This window comes from Arvicanthis niloticus, chromosome 6 (assembly GCF_011762505.2).
Source record: "Arvicanthis niloticus isolate mArvNil1 chromosome 6, mArvNil1.pat.X, whole genome shotgun sequence".
NCBI classification, from domain to species: Eukaryota; Metazoa; Chordata; class Mammalia; order Rodentia; family Muridae; genus Arvicanthis; species Arvicanthis niloticus.
The window spans coordinates 33448556-33463603 of record NC_047663.1 but is presented as its reverse complement, the minus strand read 5'-3'; the positions used below and the strand labels follow the sequence as shown (position 1 = coordinate 33463603).

Here is a 15048-nt window from a genome sequence, read left to right as displayed (position 1 = left end):
TCGCACACCCCCCGTCCCCGCCCCCCCGGCCCATCCCCACCTCTCCCCCTCCTCCTCCCCACCCCCATCTCCTCCTCCTCCTCCCCCTCCTCCCCGCGCACGTGGGGCGGAGTTCTAGAACGTCGTGTAACCAATGCGGTGACGTCACGCACCCCGTTCGGTCCCCCGCCTGTCCGCGCGCGCACGCACTCGGCCCCCCGCGGCAGCGGGACCCACCAGGGGCGGCGCGCGAGCCCCGCGACTCGAGGGGGGCCCACGCCAAGCGGGCGGGGAGACGGGAAGTGCACCCCGAGTCGGCTCAGATCACATGGGCTGGGTGTGGGGGAGGGGGAGGCGCGGGGAGCTCGGCCCGGGCTGTTCGCCGGGCTGGGAGGCGGCAGCGCCCCCCGGACCCCTGTAGTTCACAGTACCCATTCAAGTTGGCGGGCCCCTGCGCCCGATTCGGAGGTGGCACCGGCCGCCCGCCCTGCCTCTGTGCCCCGGTTTCCAGCCACCGCGCGGAAATTTAGGTCAAGGACGCCGGGAGCACACCCACACCCTGCGCTCCCAGGGCAGTCCTCGAGATCCCGGGGATCGGGGGGCTTGCGGATGGAGGAGACCCTCCTGCACAAACACCAGCCACAAGTTTTATTTTCCCTTCGCGCGGCAAGTTCTCTGGCTCCGGCTCCACACCGGCACGTCCTGCACGGCTCCCCGCCCTTCCCCGGCAGAGGTACGGAGCCGTGCCCGCGAAGGTTATTTCGGAACTTTGAGAAACTGACGCGGTAGATAGCAGGGGGCGAGGAAGCACGCAGACAGGGTTTGCGCTCATTCAGGGTTTACTCAAACCGGGATTTGAAGATATAATAAAGTGGGCGTTTAGGGGTCAAGGTCAAATGATTGGGGTTCAAAGCAAGTGTTCCTGGAGAATGAGTGGCAGTTTGGGAGCAACCGGAGGGTGGCTAGGATAGGTGCTTATTTCAGAAAATCCCTCGACCATTCATCCGTTATCTAATTTATTTATTATGTTTAAAGTTACTAGAACTTCTCTGTAGAGAGTAAAAGTGCCAAGAGTGAAATGGCCCTCTATCTCCCGAGACCTGAGGTAGGTCTTTGAGATAACAAATCACCTTACCCCTATTTTTTGGAACTATAAGGTGCCTCACAGATTCTGGCACACAGTAGGTGTTTAGTAATAATTGCCTTCCTCCCGTGGCGAAGTGTAAACTCCAAAAGATTGGTGTCTGTAGTCTCCCGGAGGAATCACACTCTTCATATTCCAGGCTGGCCAGATTCAGGCTGTATTCAATTTATGGAGTATTTAAAACAGTACGGATACAATTATGCTTATTGTTTTAAATTATTACAATAAACCAAGTTAATATGGCATGAGGGGCGACATAAAGTTGTGATTCATCAAATAACCGGATTAATGTTAAGCATGCATTGATGCCCAGTTAACACTTTCTCATTAATTTTCATAAAATTAGGAGACAATGGAATTCACTTAACACCAAAACTGCCGTGTCCAATGTGGGTTTGGACACTTGGAAAATCTCAACACAGCCAAAGCTTTGAGTGATCAGACTTGTCAGTCTCTCTGTCCCCTATATTGGGTTTAACGCCTCTCTGACAGCATTGGTGGGTGGAGCATTTGTAGTGAACAATGTAACAAAGTCAAAGTCCCTTTTGAAAATTTCCAACTTACATGGATTGTGTTTATTATGAACTGTTACTGAATATAAATTTTAGAAGGCACTTCAAACCACAAACCCTGCTGTTTCCCAACACCAAACAAACTGATTTTTCAATCTGGGGTCCTATGTGTTAAAGAGCTGCATATTATGATGGTAATTGGTTTGTTTTTTGGGTTTGTTTTTGTTTTTGTTTTTTGCGATTATTCTCAATCACAAAATACAGCCAACACAGCTAACTGGATTATATTTTGGATTTTTACAGCAGAGCCACAGACCATCAGAGCTAGAAAGGCCTTTCTTTACCCTGCTCCTTCCTTGAATATGAGAGTCCCAAAGGTGCCAGGCTGTCGGGCCGCCTTCTCACCCTAACCAGTTAATCCCTAAGAGGGGCTCTGTAAGGTGCATTATTTGTGTTGTCCCTCACTAGCAGAAGTGAGTAGCTACCTTCCTGATGTAGACTTGAACAAACTGTTAAGTAGTGAGCTGAGGGAAGACCTGATGGGGGCAGGGCCCCTAGCTCCCCAGTGGCCAAGCCAGAGACTGAGAAAAGACTAAAGGAGAAGGAAGGCTACATCACTCTATTGTTTTTACTTATGTTGGTATTGTTGGAGTTGGAGTCTTGCAATGCAAGAACCCAGACAGGCCTTGAGAGCTCGAGAGATCATACTGCCAGTGGCCATGCCACCACCACCAAGTTTTATTTTCCCTTCGCAGATTGTGTTGTTTTGTTGAGATGGTGTCTCATGCGGCCCAGGCTGAGGGCAAACTCCATAGATTTCGGAGGATGGGCTAGAACTTCTGATATTCTTGCGTCTGCTGTTGTGATTATAGCTCTGTACCACTGTGCCAGGTTTACAGTGCTGGAGATCAAACCCAAGGCTGCGTGCTTGCTAGAAAGGAGGTTCCACCAACTGAGCCACATGCCCAGCCTTTGGTAGGTTTTTGGCTTGTTGTCCCATCTCACCGCCCTCACCATGCCCCGGGTAGCAACACTTTAACTACAGGCCTTCTTCCCCTGCTCTGTGATTCTCAGCTTTGACAAATGTACAGATTGTACGATGACAACCATGATAAACATGTGGGACAGTTTCATTGTCCAAAACAAACACAAGACCTCTCCCTCCTGCTGCCCTTTGCACTAGGATATTAGTAAGAGTTGATGGTTCAGTGTTTCTTCTCCAGCTCACTCACTCAAAGTACCAGTGGTGGTACTGTATAACTCACTGCCTCGAGGATTCAGCCCCCACCCCATTCTGCCCTTGCCCACACTCTCCTGGGTTCTCTGGTCCCTGGTCACCTTTCCTTTTCTTTTCTTTTTTCTTTTTTTTTTTCCCAAACACTTTATTTATTAGTATTTGTATATACATACATACTTATACATATATACATACATATATGAGCAGTAATTAAATAAGATATATTTGAAAAGTATTGGGGGTTGGGAAGAGTGGGAGGAAGGAGAGAAAGAAAAAAATTATGTAAATACAGTACTCATATATGAAATTCTCAAAAAGGAATCCATTTTTTTTTAATGTTCAACAGATTAACTTGCATTTTACAATATGAAAATAAATATGACCTATAATTATGTTGGAGGACATTTTAACTCACTACAAACTTTGAAATTTAATATGAAATCAATAAAAATTATTTTACCCCACCTTTCCTTTTCTATCTCTGGGTCCTCCCTGCGTCTTTACATTTCCTTTAAATATTGGTGTGCTTTCTCAGCCTGGTGCTCTCTTCCAGCTACACCCTCTCTGGATGACCTTCCTGGCAGGATGGGTTTAAATACCACCTACAAGCTGATGCCGATCCAAATCTCCGGCCCTGACCTTGCCGGAGTTCCAGGCTCTGCACGGTATCCTTTTTTTCCATATATCTCCACTTACCTTTCCTAAAGGTATTCCGGACACGACACCGCCAAAGCCATACATACTATCCTCCCCTACATTGGAACTTCTTTTTGGAACCTTTGCCAGTGAATGGCCTCAGCCAGCCTGGAGGCAACTTAATTGAACTCTGCCCTTGCCATGTGCAGCTCACCTAGGGTGTCTGTAGAACCCACTTCGTAAATTTCACTCAAATCCGTATTATTATTATTACTATTATTTCTTATTACTGTTATTTAAATTTTAAAAGTTTTATTTCCATGTATGTGTGTGTGTGCATGTGTGATCACACAGCAACTTTCAGGAGTCTGTTCTGTCTTTCTCCTAGGCTGCAGAGGTTGGATTTAGATTGTCAGGGTCAGGCTTCATCAGCAAGAATTTATACCCAACGTACCATCAAAGCCATCTCTCCTGTTACGGTATAGCAGACCTCTTGCCCCCGAGGCCGTAGCCTCCCACAGCCGCCCACAAGGACTCTTGGTCCATTTATATGCCTGGAAAGCTTTCCCACACTTCTCTAACCAGGTCAGATGTCTCTTGATAGACACTTAACCCACCGGAAGGTCCTCCGTGTACTGTACCTTGTGTGATCATTCGCTTTATTATCCATCACTGCCAGGCCGCGAGCGCCCATCCATTTTCGCTCTCCTTGTACCAATACAGTACCTGCTAGTTTATGGCTGACAATAAACAATTTTGGTGGGGGACAGATTGATAAATAAGAGAATGCTGCTGTCCAGTTTCACTCCAGGACCTGTTGTGTGGTCATGTTCAGAAGTCAGACTGGCTGCAATTTCCCCTTAACGCTGTTGTCTCTTTCTATTGGTCTCCTAACATGCTAAATGTCACTTGCATTCTCTTTTCTTTTCTTTTTTTCCCACTTTCTAAAACAGTGTGTTAAAGATTGGAATTAGGCCTGGCCTGATGATACATACCAGCAATTTGGAGGCAGAGGCAGGAGGATCCCTGTAAGTTCAGGGTTAGCCTTATCTGCAGAGTAAATCCCAGAGCAGACAAGAATACATACATAATAAGATTCTGTCTCAAACAAACAACAAAAATATGATGCTTACTTATTCTTAAGTGTTTTCTAGAATGTTCTGGTAAACTAGTCTGGGGTAGCCATTTCTTAGGTTGATTGTAAGGGCGGACTCCAGTTCCTTACAATTACAATTTTTGTCGGGTGTTCTATTTCTATGTTTTTCAAGGAAATTATCCATTCCATCTTCCTTGGTTGTTTATTTGGTTGGTTGGCTTGGTTTGGTTTTCATTTGATTGATTGATTGGTTGGTTTTGGTTTTTTGAAGCAGAGTTTCTCTGTATAGCCATGATGACTGTCCTTGTGGAACTCGCTCTATAGGACAAGCTGGACTCAAACTCAGAGATCCTCCTGCCTCTGTCTCAGCACTACCATCACCACCACCACCCGAGTGCAGGAGCAAAAGTGTGCACCACCACACCCTGCTGCCGGCTAGGTTTTCAAATGTACTAACAAAATGCAGTTGACAGTTCTGTGAGAAACTTTAAACTCCATTGTTCCTATCTACGCTGCCCACCTGCTCCATTCCAAGTATTATTTTACACATAGCTTCCCTTACATGGATGAATTGGGCCAGAAGTCTGTGTTGTTTTGTGGGGAGGGCTCAGGGAGGTGGGGATTGGTCTTTGTTCTATTTGTGGAGCTGGGGATCAAACCTAGGGCCTGTAGAGGCTCCCCCAAGGTCTGTGGGGGAAGGTTAAGTTGTTTTGTTGTTGATTTGTTTTGTTTAAACTGTGTGCATATTATAAACAGTTGTAATGTGTGCTAGGAACCAGACCCAGGCTCCTCTATAAGAGCAGTATTTGCTTTGATAGAGCAGGATTTGCTACCCTCTCTCCAGCCCCTGTCTGGGGGTTTTTAACTGGAGTTTACATTCTACAAGTGTTTTCAAAAAAATCATGTTTTGGGTTTTGGCTTGGTTTTTATAACACACTTTTTTCTTTTTTATTCTTTTTGTTCCTGCTTATCTTATCTTCTTGCTATTTAAGAATAAGAATATTGTGTTGCACAGTGTCTTTTTAAAAAATGTCTCACTGTGTTGGCCTCCCAGGTGCTAAGATTATATGTGTAACTACTGAACATTATTACGGTCTTTTAGCTCTTCAATGTATCCTGTTACTTTGCCCCCTTTCTCCCTGCACCCCAGAATTGAACACAAAGACACATGCATACTTGTCAAATTCTCTACCAGTGTGCTACATTCCCAGCCTCTGGTGACTCTTTTTTGGTTTCTTGATGGGTTTTTCCATCCTTTTTTGATATGGTTTGTGTAGGTGTGGTTTTTCTGAGACAGGGTCTCTCGGAGCCCATGTTGGTCTTGAACCCATCTTTACCTCTTAAGTTCTAGAATTATAGAATATGCCATGTGCCACAATGTACAACCTAGCTAATTCATTTTAGACTTTTGTTTTCTGATTTATAAGGTTACACTCAAACTGCATTCCCCAATAGGCTTCCCCCCCCCCCCAAGACATGTTTTCTCTGTGTTTTTTTAATCTGTGTGGCCCTGGATGTTCTGGAACTTGTTCTGTAGACAAGGCTGTCCATGAACTCACAGAGATCTACCTGCCTCTACCTCTCGAGTGCTGGGAATAAAGGCAAGTACCACCACTGCCCAGTGATGTATAGGCTTTTAAATGATTATCTGGTTAATACAAATTAGAATTTCTAAAAATGAAAAGCACTAGAAACTGTTGTTATTAATGTTTAACCAGACTGAATTATAATTTGTAAAAAGGGCAGTTTCTACATGCATCAGAAACTTGGTGACTTATTGAAGCTTGCTTTGGTACATGATCAATATTTTATAAATATTTTGTATATTTTGGGAAAGAATGTATATCACTTATTGTTAAGTAATTTTCTAGATGGCTGTGATCAGATCAAACTTGCTATTTGCATTAAGACTTGCCATAATCTTGCTAGTATTTTGTTTACTTGATATGTCACTTTTTAAAGGAGTACATTAAATTTTCCCTATGACTGAAGTCTGGCAAGATGGCTCAGTAAGTTACTGATCACTGCCAATCCTGAGGCCCCGAGTCCAGTCTCTAGGGCCCAAACAGAGAAAAAAGGACTCCTGAAAGTTGTCCTCTCACCTCCTCTTGTGTACTGTGTTGCTCCCTTGTGTGCAACATATACGAAACAAATATAATATACAAAATGAATACTTTTAAAGCTTTAAATATTGTCTGTGCCCATACTTGCTAATTTCTCATAAGTCTCTCAAAGTTTGCTGTCTGTATTTTAAATGTATGTTGCCAAAGGCAGCAAAAAAAAAAAAAAAAGTATTAAAAGCTCCCCACTGTAGGTATGCACTTTTCTGTGTTTTTCTTCCTCTTACTTTTTACTTTGTGTATTTTTTAAAAAGATTTATTATATATACATGAATACACTGTCACTGTCTTCAGACACACCAGAAGAGGGCATCTGATCCCATTACAGATGGTTGTGAGCCACCATGTGGTTGCTGGGAATTGAACTCAGGATCTCTGGAAGAGCAGTCAGTGCTCTTAACCACTGAGCCATCTCTCCAGCTCCACTTTGTGTATTTTTATTAAGTTCGATTTTTTTTTCAAGGTGTCTGTGTGTATGTATAGGGATGGTTGTGCGCATGCTAGGTGAGGCCAGAAGAGTGTATCGGGAGATTGTACTCAACCGTGCTTGGGTGCTGGGATCTAATTTGGGTCCTCTTCAAGAGCAACAAATGTTCTTAATCCAGAAACATCCACCCATCCATCCATCCATCCATCCATCCATCCATCCACCCATCTGTGTTGGGGTTACAGATGTGTACCACCATGCCCAGAGCATCGCGTGCTGGAGATAAAACCCAGGACTTTGTACATGATAGGCAAGCATTTTACCAAGCAGGCAGGTGGCTTTTTTTTTTAATCTACCCAGTTTTTACACCCCTAAAATTTTTTAAAATAGAGTTCAAGTTTTTATTCTTATGGGTATGAGTGTTTTTCCTGCGTGTGTGTGTGTGTGTGTGTGTGTGTGTGTGTGTGTGTGTGTGTAACATGTGCATGACTGGTACCCATAGAATCAGAAGAGGGTACTGGGCCCCCTAGAACTGGAGTTATACATATTGTGACCCACAAGGTCAGTACTGGGAACCAAACCCCAATCCTCCCTAAGAGCAGCAAGTGTTCTTAACCACCGAGCCACCTCCACAGCCTCTAGTATTTACTGAAACTAGTACGTGTTGGAATGATTTGTTACGCAGCCCAGATATCTAATACAAAGATCCCTCTAGATGCGCTCTCTATAGCTACTTTGTATATAGGTTTGCAACAGGATCCATATGCTAACATTTGTAGAATGCTTTAGTTGGACCCTGAGCCAATGAACTACAGATTAGCTACAGAACAGCAATTGCGTATTATTAATGTCGTCAGATTGCAACACATTTCACGTTCAATTAACTGAAATGCTCTTTCAGGAGCATGGCTCGGCTCATCTTCTCATCCCTACTGCACACTTAGAAAAGGTCGCTGTCAAGATAGAAAAGTATATATGTGATTTAAATGTCTTGACTCAGTTGCTAACAACCGCGAGCGTGTTTTCAAATTGGAAAAGCAAGATGAATTTCAACGTGCTCTTTTTCCCACAATGCTCTGTTTACTTTCTGGTATTGCATTTCTCTGCCATGCTGGGCGCCTGGCTTATTAAAGAGTCTGTTCATTTATCCGCCTCCCGGAGTCTCACAAGCCTTACTTTTTCAAAACAGACATGCCAGACTTTGCACCCAAAATAAAAGTGAGTTGTATTTTTACTAGAAACCATTTAGTGAAATGCGTTTTTATTCATGAAAATTTCACCAAGTATAAATTCCCTGTTGAAAAGTAATGGGTCCTTCGTATTTTCCTTAAGTAAATAAATAGTTTCTTTCCCCGGGAACCATGACGACCAAGGCCACTCTTGAATTCAGGGATGGTCTGTGTTCCTCTAATAGAAAATAAGCATGTGCATAGAGAGCCTAAGTCAGCCCTTGCTCGGATACTGTGTAATAAGGGAAAGTCACTGAAGGTAGGAAGGAACTGGAGAGAAAAAAAAAGACTCAAAAAGATAGATGTGAGATGAAACAAAATTAATGTTTTCAAATGCCCTTACTGATCTGACACCTTTATTTATAATTATTTTCTTCTAACATTGTCTGATATGTTGAGATATGCAAAAGCCTATTTTAACTTCAATGAGAGAGAACATGTTTTGTTTTTTCCTAGCTGGGAATGAGAATACAAAAGCTTTTCTAGTGGGTAAACAAGAACACCTAAAATCTATTTAGCCAAAGGTTTTCTTTTTTTTTCTATTTTTCATTTTCTTTTCCATGTTCACGTTGGACAGAGTTGGAAATCTGGCCTTCTGGTTAAAGAGTTTCGCCTCTTCCAGCTCTCAGCTCAAACCGAATGCAAGCAGCCAAGGTGCCCCAGCAAGGCTACTCCGGAATCAGGATAGGAGAGGGATGACCTTCATAGGTAATGGGGGCAGGCCTCAGGCAGGCCTCAGAAAACATCACCTTTAAAGAGTTTTAAGAGGTGCCCTGGGAGTTTGACTTTGGCCCCCTCTCAGCTTAGGCAGGAGACTGGCTTCCAGGGCATGGTAGGTATAAGACTTAAACAGGAAGTTTCCGTTCTTATAAAAAAAAGAAAAGAAAAGAAAATACCCCAGGGCTGCTCTCCTGTGACCATTAAACTGTTTAACTGCTGCCTGCCTTTCTGTCATCGCTACGCTATTCTTATACACGGAGGTAAATATTTTATTAAACATCTTCGTGCTTGGCAGTTAGGAAGCCCTCTGCTGCCTATGCCTGGCTGTCGCCCAGCATTGCCAGGGAGGGGGGTCGAGGGTGGTCGAGCCTTCACAGAGGAACTGCACAAGTTCACCGTTCTGTCCAGTACTTTCCACCTGGAAACCATTTTCTCCTCTGGCCTCTCAGACTTAATCTTCCATTTCTTCTTTTTTAATCAGCCACCAACTTAGTCTTGATGAAAGGGGCCGGGCTCCCAGAAGAAAATAGCTTTGCCTTTCAACTCCACCTGGAAACGGTTGACATGAGCCACCAATACCTTCACTTACGCCTCTCCACTGACCTTGGCGCTTGCCCCATCTCTGCCAAGGCTGGCCCCTGCCAAACAAATCTAAATATCACAGTTGGAAGTACAGGGTCTCCCCTGCCCCCAACCCTTTTTCTGACTACTATACCTTGTACCTTGATACCTTTCAACATTCTCTGTAGTCATTCTGAGCGCCCGTACTCTGAGCGTCCACCACAGCAACAGGCTCACAGACCCACAACTACACGTTAGGGTTTTTTTTTTAAACTTTTGTTCCCCTTTACACAATACAGGAGGTGGCCATAGCCACGGTACACAGCATGGCAACAGTGTCATTCCATCATGTGTTTGTATCTCCGGAAGATTAGTCCAACAAAATCTATGCAGACGTTTGTGAGAAATTGTCACTTTGTATTAGAAACGCGCGCACTTTGGAGGACTGTGGGTGAGAGCGCCCTCTTCTGGTGCTCAGAGGAAGCGCCTTTTACTGTATGTTCCCTCTTCTGGTGGAGCAGGGAAAAAAGACTGTCTCCTCCCTTTACAGACTCATTCCAGACAGAGTTCAAGTTCCTGCTACCAAATTCTGACATCAAAATCTCCCCAAATTAGAGGTTTCCTGTAGCTGATGCCAAGACTCACCACAATAGCCCATGCTGCAATTTCCACAATTATTACCAATCAGCTAAAATTAAAAAAACAAAAAAACAAAAAAAAAAAATACCTAAAAGGAAGGGAACTCCCCAATAAATTGGAATCGAATCTGCTTAGGCGATCATGGTATTAACACAGAGAGACAGAGAGGGAGAAAGAAGTGAGAGAGAAGAATTAGGTGTAACGAGAACAAAGGGTAGACTGCAGTGCAAATTGCTTGCTGGGCAAGACACTTATGCTAAAAATAAAGCTGCCTGGAGAGGACATAACAAATAAAAATGTGCTGTGTCCATGGCAGGAGGAGCCAGAGGCTTTGTGAATCAGCGCTACAATTAGAGCGATACTGAAACGGGACCATCACCGAAGGCAGGTAGTAATGAAGGTGACATGAATTTGAAGTGAACCAAAAAAAATTAATTTTGTCACCGTCCTCTTACTTTCCTGGGTGGGGTGATGCTGGAGGCCCTCTCAACAGAGGCTGGCCCCATTTCTGGGTTCTAGGCAGGCTCTCAAGGTCCTCATCATTTGCTCAGCCAATGCCACGTGAGAAAGGAAGGCAGGACCTAGCTTTGTGTCTACTAGTGTGGGTCACACATAATTGCAAGCATTAAGGGGGAAAAAAAATCAATTGCCCAAGTGGCTGATGGGAGGCCTGGCTTAACAAAAGGCATTCATTAGAAAGGCCCGTGTGTGTGTGTGTGTGTGTGTGTGTGTGTGTGTGTGTGTGTGTGTGGTGTGGTGTGTGTGTTTGTGTATGGTGTGGGGGTGTGGTTAGCCCATCTTAGGCTTACTGTGAACCCACAGTACAAGGAGGCTGTGGAGAACCCGAATGCTATCTTCATCTCTAGTAATAGTATAGCTGAGTGTGCAAGAATGGAGGCGGTATTTCAAGTGTGTGCCAGCAGGTCAGGGCACACGCAGTTTTATGCTCAGTCCTGCAGACTGTGTTTTAAGAGGTGCTGGCAAATTTAAGCCTCTCCAGACAAATCGTGAGAAGGATTGGACTTTGGTCTTTAGACAACGCCACAGTAAGCCTCACAATCCTTTCACAATGGGCAATATCAGAATGGCTCTGCACCAAATCCACGGCGCCTCCAGAGCCAGGACCCGCAATCATGTTTCTGTATTTTGAGCTTTAGAGGCAGGGGGTCCCCTATCCATATAAAGGGACAATAATTACCCAATCTACCTTCAACATCATTTGGAGAATTGTCTCCTCATTTGAGCCAGTGTGTGCAGATCATCTATGGAGGGATCCAGCTGGGTACCAGGCAGAGGAGACATGAAGACAAGTCATGCCATTTGTAGTTGTCATTGAAGAGCCCAAAGTCCAATCAGGACAGACAAGCCCACAAGCAGGCACTTTGCATCCAGTATGACAGACAAGGATGGGCATGTGTGTTGGTTTGAACTGTCACACAATTAATGTCTTAAAAGAGTGATAGAGAAAACCAGAGCTTTCGTGGTATAGGCATTTGCAAATCCAGGAGGAAAAGGAATCACTGGGTGTGAGAGAGGAGAACCCAGGAATGAGAAAAATATTAGAGCCACAGGCTGGGAAGACGGCTTAGTGACTGAGTGCTTTGCCACACAAGCATGAGAACCTTAGTTCGAATGCTCAGCATCCATGTAAGAAGTTGTCATGATTACACGCACTCGCTGGGGCAGTGGAAATGGGAGAATATTTGGAGTTGGTTGGCTGTCAGCTTAGCTCCAAGCTCAATGTGAGACCCTGTTTCATGGGGGTAAATGGAGAGGGACAGAGCAGGACACCTGATGTTGTCCTGTGCCCATCACCGTATATGCATACAGGCAAACACCACATATAGCACACACATACACACACACACACACACACACACACACAGAGAGAGAGAGAGAGAGAGACAGACAGACAGAGAGAGAGAGACAGAGAGAGAGAGAGAGATACACAGAGAGAGATACAGAGAGAGAAGAGGGAGAGAGATTAGAACCAGGAAAAGTCAAGGTTACAAAAGACAACAGAAGTAGCTACCAGTGTTAGATGTTATCAGGAAATTGGGGGGGGGGATGTGCCCTGACTGGAACCACGACCCAGCAGTTAAGAATACTTGGTGCTCTTACAGAGGCCCTGGGTTCAGTTCCCAGCATCCCCCTCAGGCGCTCGATGCACATGTATACTACACTCAGACACATACACACAACATACAAAATAAACTTTTAAAAAGATGACTACATCATTGAGAAGGGCAGAAGGGCAAAGCATTACCAGTCCATCCTCTAGAGGGAAACTGTCCTAGTTGGGGTGACTTGCTGTGATGAAATTCAGTAACCAAAGCAACTCGGGGAGGAAAAGCTTACACTGAAAGGTGACAGTCCATCACTGAGGGAAATTGGGACAGGAACTCAAGCAGGGCATGAACCTGGAGGCAGGAGCTGATGCAGAAGCCACGGAGAGGTGCTGCTTACTGACTTGCTCCTCATGGCTTACTCAGCCTGCTTTCTTACAGACTCCAGGACCACTAGCCTAAGGATGACACCGCCCACAATGGGCTGGACCCTCCTCCATCAATCACTAATCAAGGAAATGCTCCACTGGCTTATATACACCCCAATCTTATGGAAGCATTCTCTTAATTGGGGTTCCCCTCACTCAAAGTTCCCTAGCTTGTATCAAGTTGGCATAAAATTAGCCAGCACATAGAGATTGGAGATTTCATCCACAGCGGTCAAGAGTTTTCATAAAGATAGCACTGGTCGGGTGCTGCATGTCTGTAATCCTGACATGCTGATAGCTAAGGCAGGAGGAGGATCCTGTCCTCAAGTCTCAGGGTATAGTTCAGTGGTAGAGTGTTTACAGGCCCTGGGTTCAATTCGTAGCACCACAAACAAAACAAAACCCTTCAGAAAACTAATGAAAGCAGAAACCGATTTCATTTAGAAAGTTTGTGGAAGTGTTGATGATTGGTTGATTTTTTTTTTTCAAGACAAAGTTTTTCTGTGTAACCCTGGCTCTGCTGGAACTTGCTTTGTAGACCAGGCTGGTCCTCAGACTCAAAGATCCACCTGTCTCTGCCTCCAAAGTACTGGAACTAAAGACGTGTACCACCAGGCCCAGCTTGGAAGAATGCATTTAGTAGGCACCTATTACACACCCAGAATATTGCTACACATTACAAAAGCTCAAACAGCTAACAAATCTGTTGGAGCCCACGTCGATATTAAGTCTAGCACCTTTATGACCTCTAGAGAATAGTGGAAACCCATGGCGTGACTTGTGCAAACGAGGAAAGCAGATAGAGTGGCATTTCAATGCCCAGTGGCTCTGGTCCTGGGTGACATTTCCTTATAGTCACACAGACAGGCGGGGGGGGGGGGGGGGGGGAACAAAGAGGATGTAATCTCTGTGATGCAGGTGTGGCGACGTCCTGTTGGCTCCTCCACCTTGCTCATGGGCGGTTTCCTCTCCCAGGAGTCCCCATCGGACACATTTCTTGTCTTCATATCCTTGGTGTTTGCTCCCATTTTGTTATTGTCCAATGGGATTAATATCACTCTTCACCCTGCTAGCATCCCAGAGCCAACATGCACTGTTTTTTCCTCAGTCGTTTTTTAATCAGTAGGCTTGTGTCTGGTTGGTTCGTGTATATTCATACTATATTCATGTAAGAAAGACTGATACAGAGAAATCATGATGGAGAAGACAGCCGTGCCAGATCTGGATTTGGTTTCTTTCTTCCTGCTCCTCTTTGCGGGGGTGAATGGGTACAGGCAAGTAAGTAAAGGCATGTGGATTACTTGTGGTTAAACCTTTCTATTAACCAAACTAGTGACTGGAGCCAGTTGAAAGGAATTAAATTAAATGGTCCTGGCTGGTACATTCTCTCAGAGTCCTCGCTCTGCACCTGAGACCCTCATCAGCTTCTGGATGTGACCAGCCTAGTCTTGAACCTAAATGTTGCACATCCCTGAGTCAGTGTCTTAATGTTATCTTTTGGGCTCGGTACTGAAGAGTAAACCTCGGGCCTGTAAATGCGTTAAGCACTCTGCCCCTGAGATGCTAGCTCCAGCTCCCAGTATACCCTGTGTATCTTTTGTGTGCTAGTTTCTTTCATAGGTTAGGGTTTCACAAAGGTCCATATGTGGATTCAGTCTTTCCTGTATCACCTGATCCATCATGGTAGCCAGAGTGGACCTCACAGGATACGGAGCACATAACCCCAGTCGCTTTGCACTGCACAGCCCCTTGCCTTATGTGACCTTGGTTAGCTTTTCCTGTGCCACCCATCCTATCCTTCCTCAAAAAAGAGAATTATGATGCACTTCCGATGCCTGGAACATTCTAGAAAGCGGCAGGAGCTCAGCAGGTATTTATTGAACAAATGAGCCTTAAATGTCCTTAATACTCTTCCAAAGGGCAGCTTTATTTTCAGAAAAGCCAACATTAAAATATCATCCGAGAGAAGGGATATATTCAAGAGATGATCGCTGAAATTACAAGGTGTGTTGACACAGGAAGTGTGTTTCCGGTCTTTAGCAACTGTCTGTAAAATCCAGGGGAAGAGAAGTTTAACCCCCAAATAGAAAATATTTCCCATCTCACTTCAGATCATTTCCTATCACGTTATCCTGATTCTTTTTTTCTTTTTCTCCTTCACACTTCTCGAGATGTGCAATTATGGTGTTGATTCGTGTTCCCTCCCTCACTGGCCGCTTCTCACTTCCATTCACAAGCAGAATATCGACCTTGC

At 44.7% G+C, this 15048-nt stretch overlaps 2 long non-coding RNA genes across 3 annotated transcripts in view; both read left to right on the top strand.

The window, feature by feature from the left end:
- The first annotated feature begins 163 nt into the window (after window positions 1-163).
- The window catches only part of LOC143442708 (uncharacterized), a 34155-nt gene continuing 19270 nt past the window's right edge, over window positions 164-15048 (top strand). For both annotated transcript variants that reach the window (XR_013111110.1, XR_013111109.1), the window contains exons 1-2: window positions 164-2610; window positions 3426-3537. This is a non-coding gene — a long non-coding RNA (uncharacterized LOC143442708). The remainder of the gene's footprint in view (window positions 2611-3425; window positions 3538-15048) is intronic.
- LOC143442709 (uncharacterized) lies at window positions 9056-10385 on the top strand. Its single transcript, XR_013111111.1, has 2 exons — window positions 9056-9088; window positions 9582-10385. It is a non-coding gene; the product is annotated as an uncharacterized LOC143442709 (long non-coding RNA).